We start from the raw sequence: 22,411 nt of genomic DNA, 5'->3' as shown, positions 1-22,411 counted from the left end.
CCAAAGGAGTTTCCTTAAGAAAGTTATAATAGGACACCTTGGGTGCCTATTTTCGCGCGCTACTTTTCTTCAAGAAAATAGCTGAGTTTGCTATCCCCTCTCTTCATCTCTTCTTATGTCTTCTTTTTACTAGGGTTTGGGTACAAATCGTTAGAGACATTAGATTTCTGGTGCTTGCTTTCCAAGGACCTTAAAGGAAGAAATTGATTTTATTATTTGCTATAATAATCAAAAGGTATGTAAACCCTAATCCCTTGCTATTTTTAGTAATAGTAGGTTCCTTTAAGGTTCTTGATATTCATAGATTATTGCTATCAATAGTGAAAACTTAGATCCAAATAGCTTGTATGTGAACTTAAGAGTTAAGTTATTTTTTCCTCCTCATTCAAAGATTTATTACCTATAAAACTCATTAGTGGTATCAGAGCCTATATTGTTTTGTAGTTGATTGTCCATAATAATGAATAGATCAAAATTAGGGTTTATAGAAATTTGATCCTAAAGGCTTGAAATTTCGACTTGGCTAGGGTTTCTTGAAACCCTTGCCTCCACCCATAAAATTTAAAAAAATGGATAGGTTCCTTAGGGTTTTCTAGTTTCCTTAATTATTGTTTTAAAAGCCATAATAATTAATATTGGATAACCCAAACCCTAAATTTCGAAAATTAGAGGGGTTTTGGATTAGGATTAAATTTTAATTATTTAATTAAATCTTTAATAGAAAATAATTATTTAATCCCTAAATTATTTAAATTAATTTAATTAATAAGTTAATTAAATTATAAAGATTAAATCATAGTTTGTTTAAATTTTATTAAATTAAAAGTTTAATTTAGATAATTAATATTTAAACCTTGTATTTTGAAATATTTTAAAATACACCTTATATATATATATATATATATATATATATATATATATATATATATATATATATATATATATATATATATATATTATTAAAAGTTAATTACTATATGTATAAGAATAAGTCAGTCGAATCGTTAGTATGTCTCATTTATGAAGCCATATTATAAGCTGGGGTATAAGAAAACAGCCTATAAAATAACCGTCATTTGGTGTACACTCTCACCCACCGCTCTTGTATATGGTGGAGGGTCGTTAGCCGAACGTGTTCAATATGACATAATTTCCTTAAAAGTATAATGATATGAAGCAATAGAACCTTTTAAAATCTCACTCTAGTTAATTTAGGAAAATGTGAAAGAGTATGCAAGTCCATGAAAACACATGTCTAACTTTATGAGTCATTAGTGGAGTGTGTGTGGTTAATCAACACACTAATATGGGACTATAATGTTGAAATGATGGCACAACTCAATAAATTATTATTATTGCCCTGAGCATCTGAGGGTTCGGTTCGCGTTGAACCACCTTCGCTTGGGAGCGAAGGACTGGTGGAAGTTCGTGACGACAAGCTTTACAGTTGCAGAGATCTCAGAGGTGACCTGGGAGAGGTTCGCCGCCATGTTCAGAGATGAGTACGTTCCCCCGGTGGAGAGGGAATGGTTGGTTCAGGAGTTCTTGACCCTCAAGCATGGTACTGATTCGGTCACTATGATTATGAGGAAGTTTCATGAGAGGGCGATGTTCTACCCTGAGCAGGTGTCTACTTAGCATGCACGTATGAGCCGGTATTTGGGCGTTCTGAGGAGAGACATTCAGGAGTTCGTGTCGAACTCGACGTACCGGACATTTGCTAAGCTCCAGGAAAATGCCCGGAAGAGGGAGATTGAGTTGGAGACTCAGGCCAGGGAGGAGGCCGAGTCTTAGAGGATGGATCGACGGCCGGCTTAGTCTCAGTCGGCAACCAAGCGGACCAAGTCCGCTGATTCGAGGACTGGAGGCCAGAAGGGCTGCACTTGCGGGAAGTGCGGCAAGGGACATGAGGGGGACTGCCGATCAGGTGCTTGCTACAAATGTGGCAAGGAAGGGCATATCGCCAAGGATTGCCCCAAGGGATTTACGGTTTGCTTTCATTGCAACCAGACTAGCCATCGGAAGGCTGAGTGTCCGCAGTTGCATCAGGGGTCAGCACAGGGATCTGCACCTGTTGCTAGGGTTACCGAGGTTCGGCCAGTGAAGGCCGAGGCACCGAAGGCTCGTGGGAGAGTTTTCCAGTTGACTGCGGAGGAGGTCCGCGCAGCGCCCGATGTTGTGGTTGGTATGTATTCTTTATTATTTTTTTTGAGTTGAGATATTGTGCTTATATGATGATATGCTTAGGTACTTTTCTTGTGAATTATATACCTACTTTGGTGTTATTTGACTCGGGTGCGAGTCGGTCATTTGTTTCCTTGGCATTCAGTCAACACATTAGTATCTGACGAGAGGCGTTGAGTCGACCTCTGCGAGTTTCTATAGCTGACGAGCGAGCGATGTATGCTACGGATGTGATTCAAGAATGTATCCTTGAGATCTTCGGTGTGGAGTTCCCGATAGATCTGGTCCCGATTGCGATGGGGGACGTATGTGTTATAGTGGGCATGGATTGGTTGAGCCGATTTGGAGCTGTTATAGAATACGAGTGTCAGTTGGTGACGATACGAGACCCTAGTGGGGGAGTACTTACGGTGTATGGCGAGGGAACCCGATGTGGGTCAGCGTTTTGTTTGGCTACCAGAGCGGCACAGAGTTTGCAGCAGGGCTGCAGCGGATTCGTAGCCTATGTGATGGATACGCGAGTGGCCGCTGGGAGGCCAAGTTCGATTGATGAGGTTTCGATAGTGTACGAGTTCCCGGATGTTTTTCCCGAGGAATTGCAGGGTGTGCCTCCCGAGAGGCAAGTGGAGTTCCTTATCGATTTGGTTCCGGGAGCAGCACCTATCGCCAAGGCGCCTTATCGCCTCGCGCCGCCAGAGATGCAGGAGTTATCCTCGTAGCTTCAGGAGATGCTGAGGAAGGGGTTTATTCGACCGAGTAGCTCGCCTTGGGGAGCGCCGATCCTTTTTGTCAAGAAAAAGGATGGTTCACACCGGATGTGCATTGATTACCGGGAGTTGAAGAAGTTGACGGTCAAGAACCGTTATCCGTTACCGAGGATCGATGATCTGTTCGATCAGTTGCAGGGGGCGTCTTGGTTCTCCAAGATAGACTTGAGGTCAGGTTATCATCAGATGAGGGTTCGGGATGAAGATATCCAGAAGACGGCGTTCAGAACTCGTTATGGGCATTACAAGTTCATGGTGATGCCTTTTGGGCTCACCAATGCACCAACAACGTTCATGGATCTCATGAACAGGGTGTGCATACCGATGCTGGATCGGTCGGTGATGGTGTTCATTGATGATATTTTGGTGTATTCGAGAACTAGAGAACAACATGAGGAGCATTTGAGGGATATCCTTGGAGTTCTGGGATCGGAGAGGCTTTATGCCAAATTCTCCAAGTGCGAGTTCTGGTTACGAGAGGTCCAGTTCTTGGGGCATCTCGTCAACCAGAATGGGATGTTGGTCGATCCTGCCAAGATTGAGGTGGTCATGAGGTGGGAGGTGCCGAGATCACCCACCGATATTAGGAGCTTTCTAGGATTGGCCGGCTATTATCGGGGATTTATCAGGGATTTCTCCAAGATCGCCGTGCCAATCACCAGGTTGACCCGGAAGGGTGTTGCTTTTCATGGGGCCCAGAGCAGCAGGCCTCTTTCGAGACACTTCGCCAGAGACTGTGCGAAACCCCGGTGCTCGCTCTCCCGGAAGGGATGGAGGATTTCGTGGTGTACTGTGATGCATCGATATCAGGGTTGGGAGCGGTGCTTATGCATAGGGGGCATGTGATAGCATATTCATCGAGGCAGATGAAGCCTCATGAGGCGAGGTATCCCACCCACGATCTGGAGTTGGGGGTGGTGGTGTTCACTCTCAAGATCTGGCGTCACTATCTATATGGGGTTCGGTGTACCATATACACGGACCACAAGAGCTTGAAGTACTTGATGGATCAGCCCAACCTGAATATGTGCCAGAGGAGATGGTTGGATGTTGTAAAGGATTACGACTGCGATATCCTGTACCATCCTGGCAAGGTTAACGTTGTAGCCGATGCCCTGAGCTGTAGGGCGAAGAGCGCCCCGCTACGAGATGTTTGCATGAGATTGACAGTGATGACTCCGGTGTGGGACACCATTCAAGGGGCCCAGGCGGAGGTCGTGAGATCGGAAAATCGCAAAAGGGAGCGAGTCATTGGGCAGGTATCGGAGTTTGTTACCGATAGTAGAGGACTTATGCCCTTTCAGGGTCGGGTTTGGGTACCGTTTGTGGGCGAAACGCGTACCATCTTGATGGAGGAGGCGCATAGATCGAAGTTCTCGATCCACCCCAGGGCCACTAAAATGTATTTGGACCTGAAGAAGAAGTATTGGTGACCCTGTATCAAGAGGGATGTTGCATGGTTCGTAGAGAGGTGCTTGACCTGTCGCAAGGTTAAGGCCGAGCACCAGCGTCCGCATGGTAAGTTGCAGCTATTAGAGATTCCCGGGTGGAAGTGGGAACATATTACCATGGATTTAATCACCAAATTGCCGAGGACTGCTAGGGGTGTCGATGCAATTTGGGTGATTGTGGACAGGTTGATGAAGAGCGCTCACTTCCTTGCCATCAGTGAGAGCTCTTCTGCGAAGAGGCTGGCAGAGTTGTATGTTAGGGAGGTGGTATCGCGACATGGAGTACCCATCTCAATTGTCTCAGATCGAGATGTGCGTTTCACTTCCAGATTTTGGAAAAAATTTCATGAGGAATTGGGTACGAGGTTGCATTTTAGTACCGCATACCACCCACAGACTGACGGACAGAGCGAGCGGACGATTCAGACGCTCGAGGACATGCTTCGGGCATATGTGCTGGATTTTGGCGGGAGTTGGGACACGTATTTGCCCTTGGCTGAGTTTTCCTATAACAACAGCCATCACTCGAGCATTGGTATGCCACCCTTTGAGCTGTTGTATGGAAGGAGGTGTTGGACTCCCATTTGATGGGGTGAGGTAGGGCAACGTGTGATGGGTGGTACGGAGATAGTGCTTCAGACGACAGAGCAGATACAACGGGTCAGACAAAGGTTGTTGACCGCTCAGATTTGCCATAAGAGTTATGCGGATAGGAGACGATCCGAGCTCGAGTTCCAGGTCGAAGATTTCGTGCTCCTGAAGGTATCTCCTTGGAAATGAGTGATCCGATTCAGGAAGAGGGGCAAGTTGGGTCCCGGGTATATTGGTCCGTTTAGGGTAGTCGCGAGGGTAGGCAGGGTTGCATATCGGTTAGAGCTGCCCGTGGTGTTGGGGCAGATTCAAGATACCTTCCACGTGTCGTAGTTGAGGAAGTGTATAGCCGACGTGTCGGCTGTGGTACCGCTGGAGGACATTTAGGTGGATGCATGCCTGAACTACATGGAGAGGCCCGTTGTGACTATCGATTGAAAGACCAAGGTTCTGAGGAACAAGGAAGTGCCCTTGGTGCAGGTCCAGTGGCAAAATCGGAGAGGGTCCGAGCTGACCTAGGAGCCGGAGTTGGAGATGCGGGAGCAGCATCCGGAGTTGTTTGCAGCATGAGACTTCGAAGTCTGGTTCTAGTGGGGGAGAATTGTAACAGCCCGAAATTCAGGTAAGCTTTATGGCCCTTCTATTTTGAGAGTTGGCAAGATGAGTCCCTTAAGGTTGTATGTTGGATTTGTGAGTACGCTGGGCGTAATGAAGCGTACGCTGCGCATACTCACGCGCTTATTTTGGACGCGGACTCGCCTGGGTACGTTGGGCGTACCCAGGGTTACGCGGGGCGTAATGTGCCTAGATGCAAACCCTAAATATTGGCTTGTGCACTATAAAAGGAACGTTAAGTCCTTTACCCCAGCCACCATACCTCAGTGAGTGAACCCTAAGAGAGCAGAAAACCCGTTTTGAGCTTGTGTGTGTGTTCTTAAGCTTGAAGGAGCCTTTTTAAGGTGAAGAAGGAGAAGAGGAAGCCATTGTTAGAGCTAGAAGTTTGAGAGCAAGAGTAGATCCGAGTTCTATAGAGGTTGGAGCTCCTTTTTGAGGTAAAAAGCTCAAAGCTTTCCTTGCATTTCATGAGTTTTGCTTTATGGACCCATTTTTAGGGTTTTTAGTTCAAAGGTGGAGACTTTGTGTGCAAAGAGTCTCCATGTGCTTAGATCTGGCCTTTCCCAGTGTAATATGTGTTGAGGATTCATAAAAATCCAATCTTGGTCGTGGATATTGAGTCATGCATGAGTTAGGGTCTTAATGTTGAAAGAGGAAAGGTGTTTTGAGTGATAGATGATCTTTACAGCCATGCAAGGCTTAAAGGCTTCGACTTTATGGAGTAAGGACCCTTAGGGAAGTCAGATCTGGAATTTGAGTTCTTGTCTTAACCGTTTAAGACCAAAATACTCAATATGGCTGAACTGGGATTTACCCTGGGCTTAATTCCAGTACGCGCAGCGTAAGAGGTGGCGCACCCCGATTCTGTGAAGGCGTCGGGTACGCCCAACGTACATATTTGGTACGCGCAGCGTAACCCGGAGGGTTGATTTTTGTTGACTTTTAAGGTTTGGTCAACTTTAGGGTATTTGAGCCATGAGAGGGGTAAAATGGTCTTTTCCCCTTCTGAGAATGATAGGAAAGGAAAGAGTCTAGCCTTGGGGAAATGTAATAATGAGAAGTGTTTGTTATGATTAGGCGGAGGCTAGATCTTATCTCACAGAGTCCGAGATTTTCAAGTTACCGAGTTACCCGAGGTGAGTCTTCTCACTATACTGTACCCGGAAATGTATCTATATGTGACCAGAAGGTCTTGTATGCTATGAGATGTCTGTATTGTATGCTATGCGTTGCATGTTATATATGTGATACGTATGCTATGTATGATATGGGCCGGAAAGCATTATGACGTGGACCAGAAGGTCAAGGAGTCATGGATCGGAAGGTCGATATGAGTAGGACCGGAAGGTCTACTGGGACTGGGACGGAAGTCCCCAGAGACACATTGACCGGAAGGGCGTGTAGAGTATGGCCTACAAAGGCGTATGTGTGTAAGTGGTATTTGGGAAACTCACTAAGCATTTATGCTTACAGTGGTTATGTTATGTGTTTCAGGTACCAACGAGGACCGTGGTAATGCGCCGGCGTGACCCGTACACACAGAGAGAAGATTTGATTTGTGATCTTGGGATATGTTTTGAATTGATAACTATTGTGGAATACTTTTGAGAATGTTTTATATATTAAAAATTTGTTTTGAAATTACATCGTTACAAAAATGAAATGGGTGTTGATGTATTTCTTTTTGTAATTTTTGGGGTGAGGCTGTTGGGTTTGATCAAACTTGACTACTTCTATGATATTCGATAACACCCGATTCCCTTTCAACAACCCACCACCCCATTATCTTACCCACAAATGGATTTCAAAGAAACCTCGATACTGAATAGATTCACTCTCGAAGAAATCTAGATTGATGATGTTCGAAATGATACATGTGATTTGTTTCTTTCTTTTGGAGTATCGAGATTGATGAGGCTCGAAAGGATACTTGATTGCTTCTAGGGTGAGTCTGGTTATGTTTTGATCAGCCTTTATCGATTTGTTCAAGATCTTAGAATTTGTGTTAAAATAAAATAAAATCAATAACTTCCATGGCGAGGAAGAAGGATTATAACCCAAGTGTTTTTGTGTTCGTTTGTGTGAGGCTGGATTTGCATGTGTGGGGTGGAGAAGAAGGAGAGAGAGAGAGAGAGAGAGAGAGAGAGAGAGAGAGAGAGAGAGAGAGAGAGAGAGATAGTGTGTCAGAGAGAGAGAGAGAAAATTAGAGAGAAAGAGAGAATGAAGTGGGGTAGTTAATTCCTTTTTCATTTTTTTTAAATTAAAAAAAGTATTAACATAAATAAAAAAATTGAATACAGAAATTAAAAGGACATAATCGTATTGTGTGGGGTGGAGAAGAAGGAGAGAGAGAGAGAGAGAGAGAGAGAGAGAGATATTGTGTCAGAGAGAGAGAGAAAAAAAAATTTAGAGAGAGAGAGAGAGAGAATGAAGTGGGGTAGTTAATTCCTTTTTCATTTTTTTATAAAAAAACCTTAAAATCAAATAAGGTGTCTAAATGGAAAATTAAGGTGTCTTTTTAGCCAACCCAAATCGTATTTTCAAGTTTTTTTGGATCAAATTAATGGAAATTCTTGATTTTGGACATTCTATGTAAGTGATAAACTTTTTAGACCCGATCTAAAGTTTTTTGAATACCACAAGGACCAATCTTATAGTTTTTTTCGATTATCTATCTACTCTAGAAATATTGTTGTATTTGATTTACTTTTATTAATTATATTTTATTCATTATAAATATCAATATACAATACACTCTTATTATGTATATTGTATTATTTATAAATACCAATATACAATACATTCCATAGTTATCCATAGTTATTGGAGATTAATCATTAATTACTCTTGATCTATATGTCATCCTTTAATTTGTATCTATACTAATAAAAGAATAGCTCTTTTGCCATGTGTCACCATATTAGACATTTTAATTAATGTGTTGCCACTTGTCAATCTATTAGTTTTCCATTTTAAATTTATTAGACCTCCTCTTTAATGTGATTCTATTTTAAATTTTAAATTTTAAATTTTAAATTTTAAATTATTGTTTTCGTTAATTTACAAATAAAAAATATCTAATATATATTAAAAATTAATTTTATATATTTATTTGAATCAATGATTCTAATTTCACATAACTAATGAAAAATATCTCTTAAATTAATAATTTATTTAAAATAACGTATTAATAATTTTGAGTTTTTACTATAAAAGTTTGATTAATTTTATAACCGTGGTTCCCACGGATTATAAACTAGTTTGTTTAATATACTAATCATTAGATAATTTTTTATCCATGTACTAATATAATAAACACCAGAAACCATTGCTCTTGCCTTTTTATGAATTTCCAACATAATGTGGTAGTGATCTACCATTAACCATAACCCTCCATGAATTGACCCACACTCGCTCTTCCTACCCAGTGATGCATAAAATGCTTTTAATGTATATCTTCATCGACTAACTTTCTCACGTACAAAAGTAAGTCGAATTCCACAATATTGGTATTAAAACTTCCTAGTAAACACTATCTTTTACGCAAATTTTTTAGTAAAAATTATTGAATTCTAGTTATTTAATACTACTTAATGTTGATATTGAGCAAACAATCAAAGAATGACAATAAAATAACACAAAAAATTTCGTGGTTTGGTTGATATAATCTACCTCTAGGGACAAGAACCTAAGAACAATCTATTACTTGGCTGTTTTCAAAACCATACATTGAAAAAACATAGCTAAGAATGCTTATAAGTGTAAAGACCCAAACATATATTCCAAACATTTATCCCTTCAAAATCATAATTTGGGTTTCTTCACTTCGTTCTAGGTCATATTATCTATTCGGATCACCAAATTTCAAGTCACACTTCTACATTTCATATATAAAATTGACTTTTTGATTTCTATTTATGTGATTTTCAGATTCATGGTTTCTTTTCAATATATTGAATGAAATCAAATTTGTATAAAATATATAATCTACTTCTAGATTATATTTACGTCTCAGATGCACTTGAACCTTCAACCATTTGGACCAAAAGACATCATGTCGACAACATATTAACAAATTCCTATGGGCTATCAACCCTTCGATATACATTTATATATAGTTTTTATGATCTATTTCTCTTCAAAAGGAAGAAATACTTTAAAATGCATACATTTCTTTGAAAATTAAGAAGTGCCCAATCCAACTATCCCAATGTCCAATTGAAAAATGAGAAATTAGGCTGTTTCTCTTACCCTAATCGTAAAAGACGTAACATTTCTTTGCATCTTCGAACCCCATCCTCTTTCTCTCTCACCATTTACAGAGGTTGCTATCATTGTAGGAGAACCTGTAACGCCCCATTTCTGGTATGTAATTCAAATAAAGTATTTTCATTTCTAAAGGGGTACTCGACGAGTCTGTAGCTCGACTCGTCGAGTAGAGACAGGACGATCACGTGTTTTGAGCTGGCTACTCGACGAGTCCATACGCTGGACTCGGCGAGTCCGCCTGTCTGGATGAAGCCCTAATTTTAAGGGTTTGCACCCTATTTAAACACACTTATGCGCCCCCAACCTCGCTTCTATCACTCTCAGAACATTTCCCCTGTAAACCCTAACCCTATTGTTGAGTTTGAGTGTGCTTACATAGCTTGGAAACTTTGGGAAGGAAAGAAGGTCCATAGAAGGGAAGGAAGATCCAAGAGTTAGCTTACATATGTTCTTCATTCAGGTAATGAAGTTATGACCTTGTGCATTCCTCCATTATAACTTCCTTTATGCTTGTTATGCCTTCTTTGGAGCCTTTTATGATTCAAAACTTGTGATTTGGACTCTCCTTGGATGAAAACTTCAGATCTGGACTCTCATTGCATTCTAGAAGTGTAAAGTTTCAGTTATTGTCGTGATTGAGGTCCCTCTTGACCTTGGAACCCCATTAAGAGTTTAGGGTTGGCATTTGAAGCCTTTAAAGCCATGCATGAACGTAAAGTTTGCAACTTTACGTGATAAGCATGCCCTAGAAGCTTGAATCTGTAATTTGGAGCTGCTGCATGGATCAAATCAGGTCTGTATGGAAAAGGAACTAAATGGACTTGGCGAGTCATATGAAGATAGCCGTGGACTCGACGAGTTGGATGAACAACTCGGTGAGTCCGATGAAGATTGCCTTAGACTCGACGAGTTGTTCATACAACTCGGCGAGTCGGATGAGTTTTTCCCGAGAAAAGTAGTGTTTGAGTGAAATAGCTTCATTCCTTCTTAGTTACACGTAAGGTTAGCAACGTTACGTGTTCAGATGGTTCCAGGGGCTTAGATCTACAAGTTAGATGCTCTGGATTGGTTTAGAATTCAATTGTTTGGGATCTGCACGACCAGACTCAGCGAGCTGTTCTTCGGACTCGGCGAGTCGAGTCGCGAGTCCCCGTTTTTCTTCGACCTGTGAGTTCAAGGTGGGTCAATGAGTGGGAAAGGGACTCGGTGAGTTAAAGTCAAAGTTAGTAAAGGAGGGACTCGGCGAGTCTGCGCACTGACTCGGCGAGTCCGGTCAACTGGAAGTTAACTTTGACCAGGGAGTTGACTTTGACCGGGGGTAAAATAGTCATCTTACCCTGAGGGTATTTACAAGTAACTAATCTAGTGTTTTTGGGATTTGTAGCCGGACAGTTCCGGAGCAGCGGTCAGCCACTTTAGAGTTAGTATCTCAGCAACCAGCATTACGAGGTGAGTTTTCCTTCCAGTAGGAATGGGTCTACGGCCACAATGTTGGCCCGTCTAGTTAGTAGTAGTTCCGGACTTGGGTCCGATGCAGTAGCTTAGTGTGCTTGATGTCTTTGTGATTCAAGCATGTCCTTTTGATATATGTTCCGGACTTCGGTCCGATGCAGTATACGGTATATGTGTTTATGCTAGTTGATATGTTTATGCTATGCTATGTTATGCTCAGTCAATTTCCGGACTTCGGTCCGATGCAGGGGACAAGGTCCCAGTCAGTTCTGGACTTTGGTCCGATGCAGTTTCCGGACTTTGGTCCGATGCAGAGGGCAAGGCCCTGGTTAGTTTCCGGACTTTGGTCCGATGCAATTTTCGGATTTCGGTCCGATGCAGTGGGCAAGGCCCAATATGTGCTTTATATGTTATTGTTTGGTAGGTGGTAGTCTGGGGGAGCTCACCAAGCTTTGTGCTTACACTTTCAGTTTTGGTTTCAGGTACTTTCGCAAGCAAAGGGAAGAGCTCGGTATGATGTCATTGCACACACCACAGTTCCAACTTTTGTCCTGGGAGTTTATTTCAGATACTATGTTATGTTGATACAGTTCTTTTGTCATGACACATCTATTATAACTTTTGGGATTTATGTCGTACGATTTCATGATATATTATAAACGGTTGATATATTTAGTTTTATTTAAATAAAAAATTTTGGGTCGTATTTTGGATCGTTTCAGAACCTCCCTCTAGATCTTTGTTGCTTTTTATTTACTGTTTCAGCAGTTTTTTGGTTGTTTTGACAGTTTTAATATTGCAGTTTTTATTAACAATATTTGACAGAATTTTAGTTGTTGTGAGAGCTTCAATATTGCAGTTTTTTTAACAATATTTGGTAGAATTTTTGATGTTTTGACAACTTCAATATTGCAAGTTTTTTAACAATATTTGGCAATATTTTTGTTGTTTTAACAATATTGTAGTTTTTTTAACAATCTAATGGGCTCGACTAAAATGGGCATAAAAAGCCCAAACCATTAAACCAAATCGTAGTCAAACCGTTAGTAACGGTTTGAATTTGTTCGGTTTTAATTTTTGAACGGTTCGGTTTTGGTTTTCGCTTGACAAAAACCATAACTAACAGTTTGGTTTCGGTTTGATCTAAAAACCAAAAAAGCCGGACCGTGAACACCCCTAATATAAATATAAATTGATGACATGAAATACTTGTTTGGTAATACATTTATTTACAACTACGTTTTCTATTTTCTCGTTTATATTGTTGGTTCATTTTCTACCATTAATATACTATATTAATAGAATATTAATAGACATGGTCGTTAGTATAGTATATATTTATATATTTTAAGATTTTGCCACAATACTTTTTATAGTTTGATAATTTTAATCCATATTTTATATTTTTCCAGATTTTGGCACAATACTTTGTATAGTTTGACAATTTTGCCCCTAACATGTTGTAATTAAAAATTCGTCCATGTCTTTTAATATTTACCACTTTAAGTCCCATTATTTTGTATGTTTCAAAATTTTGCCACAATATTTTCTGTAGTTGACAATTTTAATTAATGGTATGTTGTAATTAGAGATTGACCATATATTTATTAATATTTGTCACTTTAAGTCCCTTTGACCATTTTGGTCTATTTTTGTCCATTTTTTTCATCTTACTACTTATATTTCATTACGAATTTGGCAAACATGTTTTAATATTTAATACTTTCAGTCTCTTTGACTATTTTACCTTCATTTTGTCTATTTTCCATCTATCGATTTGTGCTTTTGTTTTGGGCTTCGTTTTGTTATTTTTTTTTCTCATCGTCATCCTTTGTGAATAAAACAAAACGCATCTTATTGCCATAAAGTTGACCTATGGTTCACCACGGGCTCACCCACTAGCAAGAATTAAAATTAAAATTGTATTGCGATATTGTTCTTCACACACCTTTTGTTAAAGAATAAATTACAGATTTGGTATACGAAACTGGTCTACGTAAGAATTGATTTTGCTATTACAATCCCTACATTGCCACTTTGTTATGGAGAATGTCCCCTTAAAAATGGACATTTTAAATTATTTATGATAATATAATGATCGATAACACTGATTTAAATGTTAGGTGACCTTTTTTTTTTTTTTTTTTTTTTTTTTTTTGTGTAAACTTGTTGAAACCTTTTAAAGAAGTTACATATTATCCCCTAAAAGACAACAATATCGGACTATATCGCTGAATTTAAATTAAAAAAGTCCAATTTAGATATATCTTGAATCTAAAAATCATTAAGATTTACTAATATCACTAGTTTCCAAAATTAATTACCCGGGAAAAATAAACAAAACAAAACAAAACCCTAAGCTCCTCTCCCGCCATCAACGAAACACCTATGGATTTACCCTAAGTCCCAAACCAGTCTCTTCTGCAAACTCTCATCATGACCACCACCACCGTTTCCACCAGTACCACTACCACTACCACTACCACCACTACTGCTACTGCCGCCACTGCTGCTTCCGCTACTGGCGGCAATGGCACAAGAGGCCTTCGAAATCAGACACAAGTGCCACCATGGGTTTTGGTTATGATCAACATTCAATATAACGGCTGCATGATTCATTCGAATGCTAAGGACAATAAGTTAGATCGATTTTGCATTGATTGTGGTGCTTCGTTTTGTAATAAATGTAGTTCCAATCACCATGGACATAAGTCCATCAAGGTATAATATTTATTATCTTGAAATCAAGATTATATCTACTACTTCTTGTTTACTTAGCATGCGAATAAAGTGTGATCGATTGATTCAAATCAAAAACCTTATAAATTATAATCCTTAATCATGTTTTGTTATATATAATCCTTTATCGACTCATATATGATGATTAGTGATAGATGATTCATTAGAATTTACGTAGTTTTATAAAAAGTTAATAGTGTAATCTTATGCTTATGTTTGATTAATGTTGAAGATTCGTAGGTATGTATATCATGACGTCATCAATCGACCTGATGCTCAAAAACACTTCGATTGCTCAGGCATTCAGGTTAGATATTTTTTCCATGAACACACGACAAAAGAGATTGTATTGTGTTTGTCATATATTCGAGTGACAATGATATTATCCCATCCAAAAAGGTATAACAAAGTGGGATATATAAGTTGTTTGTGCAAAAAGACATAAATATATCATCATTTTCATTATTAAAATTATCCTTAGAAAGTTGATATTTTTCCAACACTGAAAAATATATAAAAAATTTGTGACAATATTTTGTCTATAGAAAAGATCTTGAATGTCCTTTTCATTGTCACCACTAAACATGTCTTAGAAAGCTTACCTTTGTTCTACCCAAAAAGGTATATAATGGTTTTGTTGTACAAATGACATGAATTGCCTTCTCGGACCCATTATAGGAAACAAGAAACTAGTTCTTGTACACCCAAAAGATGTGGGAGAGATCTCTTTGCCTGTATAAAAGACTTAAATGCCCTTCTAATCATCACCATTTAAATTTTCCCTTCAAAGCTTATCGTTGCCCCACGCCACCACCCAAAAAGGAATACAAAGGTGAGACAAATACCTCACATATGAAAAAATATGAAAAATACATAAATACCCTTCTTATCTGTAGCATTAAAACTATCCTAGAAAGTTGGTCCTTGTCCCATAGTAAAAGACCTAAATGCCCTCACACAAGAAATGTGTACAGGGTTATGTAACAAATAGAGCCAAAGTGCTGTTCTTGAAGCAAAGACGTGATGATCAGCAGCCGGTAAAAGAGCAACATCAAAACACAAGGAGTCATAACTGCATCATTTGCAAGAGAAGTTTACCAGATTCACGATACTGCAGTATTCAATGCAAAGTAATCTTTCTTTTCCATGTGTTGTTTGTTCATGTTTTATAGATAATATAAACAAGGCTAAATACTAGTTACTACAATTTTTTCTATCTTTGCGAATACTCTTTTTTTTTTTTTTTTTTTTTTTTTTTTTTTTTTTTTAATTTCATAGGTTTCTGCAATGTACAATACTGGAAACATGGAAGAGGCTGGAGTTGATAACAATGTCAGCAGAAAGAAAGGTGAAGAGTTGGAGAAAAATTTATATGATGCTATGGAAGCTCAAGCTCCTACTAAATTAATGGCTTCCAAGAGAAAAAGACTACGAAAAGGGTTCCCACATAAGGCACCATTGTTCTGAAATATATCTAAAAGAAAATTTAAAATAAGAGAGTGCTACTGTGCTAGTGACTATATTGAACTTGATTTTTTGGTCATTTATTTGATTTGTGTACGCGAATTTATCATCTTAATGATTTGTGAAGCTAACGCCATTGAAGGAAGTTTGCTAATACTTCTGTTTCTATGATCTACTGTAAAAGTATTGTAAAGTTTTTGGTGATATGTTTGATTAATTCTCTTCCTAGTTCATGGCTAAATGCATTTGATAGAAATTCGTCAGAATGTCAATTGAGCCTTGATTTTCAAGCTCGAGCCCAAGCTTGTGAAGTAGCCAACCACTTTGGATCTCAGCTCCACTAAAAACAAAATTGCAATACCATTAAAAATACATTGATATACATTCAAAAAATCATTACACAACAATAATTGGAATACAATCCAGCAAATTAGAATAATATGATATCATATTATCATGTACTATAAAAATTGACAATGCCCGGTAGATATAATACCAAAACAAATCCCAAATCAATTAAGTTTAATACAGTGTAATCTGTAATAAATTGTAATTATATCAGGTATTGTAATATCAAAATCGTTGTAGTATCTTTAAAGCATTCGTTGTAACTAAGAAAAATTAACTTTTAAATCAAGTATATCAAAATTTTGAAATTTTCAGGTACTGTAATACCAAATTAAGACTGGGAGTTAGAAAATTATGAGCTGAGGTCGTAAGAGAGGATAGGCAGAGAGGATAGGTCGTGGGAGGTAGGAAAGAAAATGGTGAAATCTGAAAGTTTTGAATTGAACTTTGAAGTCTTAATGACCTAGCTAGGCAGTTGGTTATGTGATGAAAACTCAAAAAATATTAAAGATTTTTAGTTTTTTCTCTAATAATTAAATAAATATATAAAAGGGTAAAAGTATAAATGTATAAAACTTGCATAAACTCATGAGCCTTATGATCCGGTTATTTTTTACTCGAGCTTGATTCGATTAAGTTTAGCCGATTTCACATACTTATCGAGTTGGTCTCGAGTTTCTTATCAATTGGTTTGGCTGGTTTACACATCTACATACAACATGTAAAGCATGAAACATTCAAATAATAAACCCCAACCTATTTTTATAACTGCTGAGCTAATCAGCTAAACCAAAGGTAATTAGCAAGACTTTTTAGGGCTTTACATCCCTCCATCCATTGTCTACATCATATCCACTTAACATAAGGTTTTTTTTTTTTTTTTTTTTTTTTTTTTTTTTTTTTTTTTCGTAGAAACCATCTCATAACCATCAAAATGGTATTTTTTTTTTTTATCTCACAACAATATTTATAACATACAGAGACTAACAAATATACATTAAATCTTATATGTTTATTAAATATAAAATAATACAAACAAATAAATAAAATCAAATTAGAATCAAGATGGAATTATGGATTATGTTGAAGCATTTTGAATCAAGGTGGAGCATTTTGAATCAAGATAGAACATTTGGCCAAAAGTGTGTTAGGGCATTTGCCAAATTCGCTCCTGGTCATGGCACTACAAACAATATGTCATTTAGTGGCATACATTTTTAATGACATATGTTTGATGTGTCACTATATCATATTTTTAGTGACATATTTTATATGCCACTATAAATATTAACGAATTTAGTGACATTAATATATTTATGTCACTAATATTCATAACTACCAGTGGCATAATATTTTAAAATGCCACTAAAAGTTATATCTAATTAAAAATATAATATATTATATGCGTCACTATATCATTTTTTAGTGACATATTTTATATATTTTATGTGCCACTGTAAATATTAACGAATTTAGTGGCACTTAATCTTTTTATGTCGCTAATATTCATAACTACTAGTGGCATAATGTTTTAAAATGCCAATAAAAGTTATATTTAATAAGAAAAATATCAGATATTATATGTATTGTAATAATAATAAAATTAAATTGCAACAATATTCCAAATTTTTTCCGAAATACCAACTTTCACAAGGATATTAGACTTAGTCCACCTCTGCTATTGTATTTGAGATATTATATAATGATTTAATTCAATTTAGGCTTGAATCCATTTAAGTTAAGTCCAGTTCAATATCGCATACTATCTAACTTGATACTTTTATCACTTTCCCTCTAGGTCTACCAATACGCACTAATAGAGTAAGACCTAAACCCATCTAACAACGATGATTTGAGTATACCATCACCACCGTCCTTTCGTCGCCGTTGCACCATCAAGCCGCCGTCGTCGTCGTCCAAGTCGCCATCTTCCTACGCTACCGTCAGTTTCATTTTTTCTTCGTTTTAGGTGTAGTAACGAGGAAGGTTTGTATCACAGGGTGAATGCAAACGTAATTTATGACTACTGAATGAGCAACTTATAGGAAAAAATTAACCGATTACAGATTTGCAAAGAAAAGAGGTCGATATCCCCTGAAATCATCTCCGACAGTCTAAAGGTACATCATAATCGGATTTCCACCATTATTAGGGTTATTGTTTCAATTATATTATACATGATTTGTGCATTATGTAATTAAAGTTGTGAATACTATTTATTGTAGGAACTGTTCGATTTCATATCATCGAATCTAGCATTGTTCATATCAATAAACCAAAAACAGATCTCATTGCTCCAGAAGGAAAAATAGGGTTCATTTAAGATGAATTAGATGGAGAATTGCTAATAAAAAAAAACGTTCTGTCTACTGCCATTCTCTACTATCATTCCCGACAATGTAAGATTCTACGTCTTCATTTCTTCAATCGATTGATTTTCTAAACTTTTATATGAGAATCATGAACAATCAAATACCCATCTACATCACAGTATATAACTAATTCATAATTTCAGTATGACCTTATAAATTTTCTTCTTAAATGTCGATTTAGGTTTTGATCAATGCATATATTCAACTTGATATGACAATTTTCCTTTAGTTATCACTTACATTCTGAGCATGAAAATAGCTTAAAAATACTCATTAATGTCACCATTTGTAAGCATCAAGAATCTATTCTTTAATATTGTCTTTCTTTCTTTTTCTGCCATTAAATACCACCTCAACGCCAACAACAAAAGCATAAGATCTCCATGATTATCTTCACTATCTCTCTGTACTTCCAATGTTGGTGCACATTTTCAATTGTTCCATCAAATACACCCCGTCTCCCTACAAAAATAAACTGATTTCAAAATTTTAATTAGCAACATAATATAATTTGGAGTAAAAGATGTATAATTTACCTAACTCCAAGTAGGGTTTCATACTCAACCTTATCTTACGAAGTGAAAACCTCTCCTCATCTGTTAATGTTTCTAAATCAGTAGGAAGTTGTGATGGCTGTAGATATTTTTGAACTTTTGCCAACGCCTTTTCGGCCTTTTTCATCTTTCCTTTCGCCTGCAATTACATAAAGAAGATCAGGATGTTCATGTGAAATGACCAAAATACCCTTGGTTCATGTAACTCATAACAATATAGGAATGTTTTGTATAACTTACAAGAACTAGCTTCTTTTTAAGCAATCTGACAAGAGAAGCGTGTCTGGCAACTGCTGAATCCCTCCTCATTTTCTCAATCTCCTCCCCGCTCCGCTCACTTCCCCACCGTGAGGTCGTGCCCACGGTCTCTGCGAGTGTCCCGGCAACTAACGAGCTTCTGACGGAGTTTTTATGAGTCAAGTCAATGAAAGTCAAAGCCTTTTCCCGTGCTTTGTCTTCATCCTCTTATCTATTAGCTCTTATGTCTTGTGCTTTGATCAATGTCTTTGTGACATTAGGGGGTAAAAAGTTGTTACCCTTGTAAAAGACAATATAGTCCTTGTTTCTAGAGACTAGAGTCCCTGCTGTCAGTATCTGGATCAAACAAGCCAAATGGACATTTTAGTAATTTTTAACTAGGGAATGCAAAGAAAGAAATGCTTATAATATGGACAAAATGCAATGAACAACAATATAGTTTCTAACTTTTTATTATTAAAGATTTGTACTTCTTTTTTTTCCCTTATTACAGCATTGTACTTTCAAAATATTCCTTATTTGAGCGTTGTATTTTTAGAAAATTTACAAATAATAGTAATGAGTTTTGAATTATGATTACATGACACAAGTTAACATTCTTTATGCAATTCATTCTCCACATAGGATGTATGCGTGTATTATACTGCTGACATGGAAAAAAACATTAGAATTCTGTTTTATGAAAATCCATCCATATATCAAAACCATAATATTAGCTTTTTGTATTCTTTTTTAGCTCTTTGTATATGTAGATATATAACTAATCATGGGTTATTTTAATATGCAGTAGATAAAACAAAAGCTTCCAAGAACAAGTCCTCACAAAATTGGTATGAATTCAACCGATTTTTTATTTATTGAAAGGAGTCATAGGTGTAGAATTGGGCCAAATGATGCTAGTCCTAGTTTCATACTGTTTAGAAAATGCAAGTCAATGTAGGAACTCTCAAAGTGTACAAGTGTGTTGAGCTTGGACTAGGACTTGGTGCTGAGCATTTTCAGCAAATATGCTTAGTAACTGTGAAATTAACTCCACTATGAAAGAAGTTTTAGTTTGAGACTTTTATTTCATATTAGTAAAATAAAAATGACCATGCTATTACAAAATTTTATGTTGGATTGTGTTCTCAACTTCCTAGTTTTTTATGATAGAGCACAGGTGATAACTAGTGTCTAAATATATATGACAGGAATTGGAGTTCATTGCTCAAATAAAGAAGTGTCAAAGTTCACCTAGGAATCAAGCAACTTGTCCAAGTTTGAAGGATTTTGCTTGTATGGTTCATTTATTTCCTTTTGAATTATTTTTCTTGGTGTCCATCTATTAATTTAATTTATGTTCATGTTAAGGTTTATTTATTTCCTATTGGCTGAAGGAGTGATTATGTTAGTTTGGTCCTTACTGGATTTAACATTTACTGCTGTTACTTTTATCTAATTTAATTTCATTTTTCATACAGGGTAATCTAATAAGGTGTAAATTTTGTGATGGCAACCTCAGGCAAGTTAAATGGATATGGCAGTAAAGGTGCAAAGATTTGGAAATAGAAGATGGTTATTGTTAGGAAATATTCATCACCTTATCACGTGGATGCATGAATTTTTATACAGGAATGTGTAAACTTTGTAACTAAGCTTTGTGCGTTGTCTAATATCATAATAGTGGTTAGAATGTTAGTATGATGGAATTTACATAATAATGGCAAATTATGTTACACGTAAGTACTACTAGACTCATAATGCTTATTATGGCTGTTAAATACGAATGTGATTGTAATTTTAAGGATTAATAATTTAAGGAAAATTGTGTTACACTATTGTTAAAGTCATTAGTAGCAGTGCTTTTAATAAATATAGTGTCTTAAAAAATCAGGAAATAATATTTATTTTAAATAAATATAGTGGCATAAAAAATGTGCCACTAAAAGAAAAAAGGTTATAGTGGCATAACCAAAAAGTGTCACTAAAACTCCAAAATGCTGCAGCGACACAATTGAAAAGTGCCACTAAAGGCTTTTAGTGGGAGCATTTCTAGTGGCACTTTTTTATTGTGCCGCCGATTACCAAGTGGGCTTTTAGTGGCACTTTTTTGGTATTTAGTGACACTTTTTATGTGCCATTAAATGTCATTTTATTTGTAGTGTGGTAAATACGATCCTGGGTGGCTTCACCAATCTCGTTGCTGATGAAGGATGTGCTCTTAGGATGAATTAGTTCTTCATGGATGCGCAAACGGTTCTCTTGAATGCACTACATGTTGCTGAATACACTTCTAGTTGTGACTGCGGTCCTAGATCCATGTTGGTACCTAGGTGCAAAGATGCTCTTGGTGTAAATGTGCTCTCCTGAGGTTAAAGGTTGAATATAGTAGAAGAAGTTTGCATGACGTCCTATGATTGATTGACATTCATTTGGACATATGAATGGATGAGCTTGACCCATTAGGATTTTATGTCTAATCCTTAGTAAATAAATAAGGATTGCTAGCTAGGATTTATTGTAGGCTCGTGTTTTTTTTTTTTTTTTTTTTTTTTTTTTTTTTTTTTTTTTTTTTCGAATTCAAGGTCTATGTGGTCTTGATTGTAATGTTACTTTGCTTGAGTCAAGTGAATAAGAATACTTAGGTTGCATTGACCGACCACATTAAATATTATGTCTTTGTGTGTGTGATTCTGCATGCTTTCTCGTTTATTCCATAACAAATATAACTAGTAATCTGGTTTGGGTAGGTAGGCAGTATATCCAAAAAGAAATTTATATGCATCCACCCGATGAGTAATCTTGCACATATTGATAGAATCTTGAAGCGGAATCAGTGAATCATGTGTTCTTTTCTTATTCGGTGAAGGCGGTTATTGATAGAATCTTGAAGTGGTGGGGTTTGGAGGAGCACGACTTTAAGTCTACTGGTGACTAAACTGATTGGTTTGCTACCATTAGAATGAAGAAGGATTTGAAAGATGTTCTGGAAGGGGTGTTCTTTGTTACTTGGTGGTTTTTATGGATGTTTCTAAATATGATTGTTTTTGGTAAAGAGCAACAAAAAAATAGTGTTATTTTTATAGCATTGTTTCTTATTCCTTTCTTTGGTGTTTTATAGGTCTAATTTATCTTTTGATTGGGTGCTATGGCCTTAAAACCAAACTCTTGTTTTCTTGTAATGGTCTAAAAAAATCTTCCATATATGGCGATTTTTCTTTTTCAATGCCTGAACATACATTCACATTATTGTGTATATGTGTAACATACAAAAAATACTAGTAAAAATTTTTATTTTCAAACCATCAAATCCATATAAACATTTGTTTGAAACTAATCATAGTAAAATGTATCTCTCATACATTAGA

At 37.0% G+C, this 22,411-nt stretch overlaps 1 long non-coding RNA gene across 1 annotated transcript; it reads left to right on the top strand.

The window, feature by feature from the left end:
* Positions 1–17,628: 17,628 nt before the first annotated feature.
* On the top strand, positions 17,629–20,889 carry LOC145070834 (uncharacterized). The gene is made up of 5 exons (XR_013690103.1): positions 17,629–18,000; positions 18,106–18,279; positions 19,852–19,894; positions 20,255–20,339; positions 20,525–20,889. It is a non-coding gene; the product is annotated as an uncharacterized LOC145070834 (long non-coding RNA).
* Positions 20,890–22,411: the final 1,522 nt, after the last annotated feature.

This window comes from Lactuca serriola, chromosome 8 (assembly GCF_051521515.1).
Source record: "Lactuca serriola cultivar US96UC23 chromosome 8, Lser_US96UC23_V15, whole genome shotgun sequence".
Taxonomy (NCBI): domain Eukaryota; kingdom Viridiplantae; phylum Streptophyta; class Magnoliopsida; order Asterales; family Asteraceae; genus Lactuca; species Lactuca serriola.
Note: the sequence above shows the minus strand (reverse complement) of the source record. Positions and strands in the feature narration are given on the sequence as shown.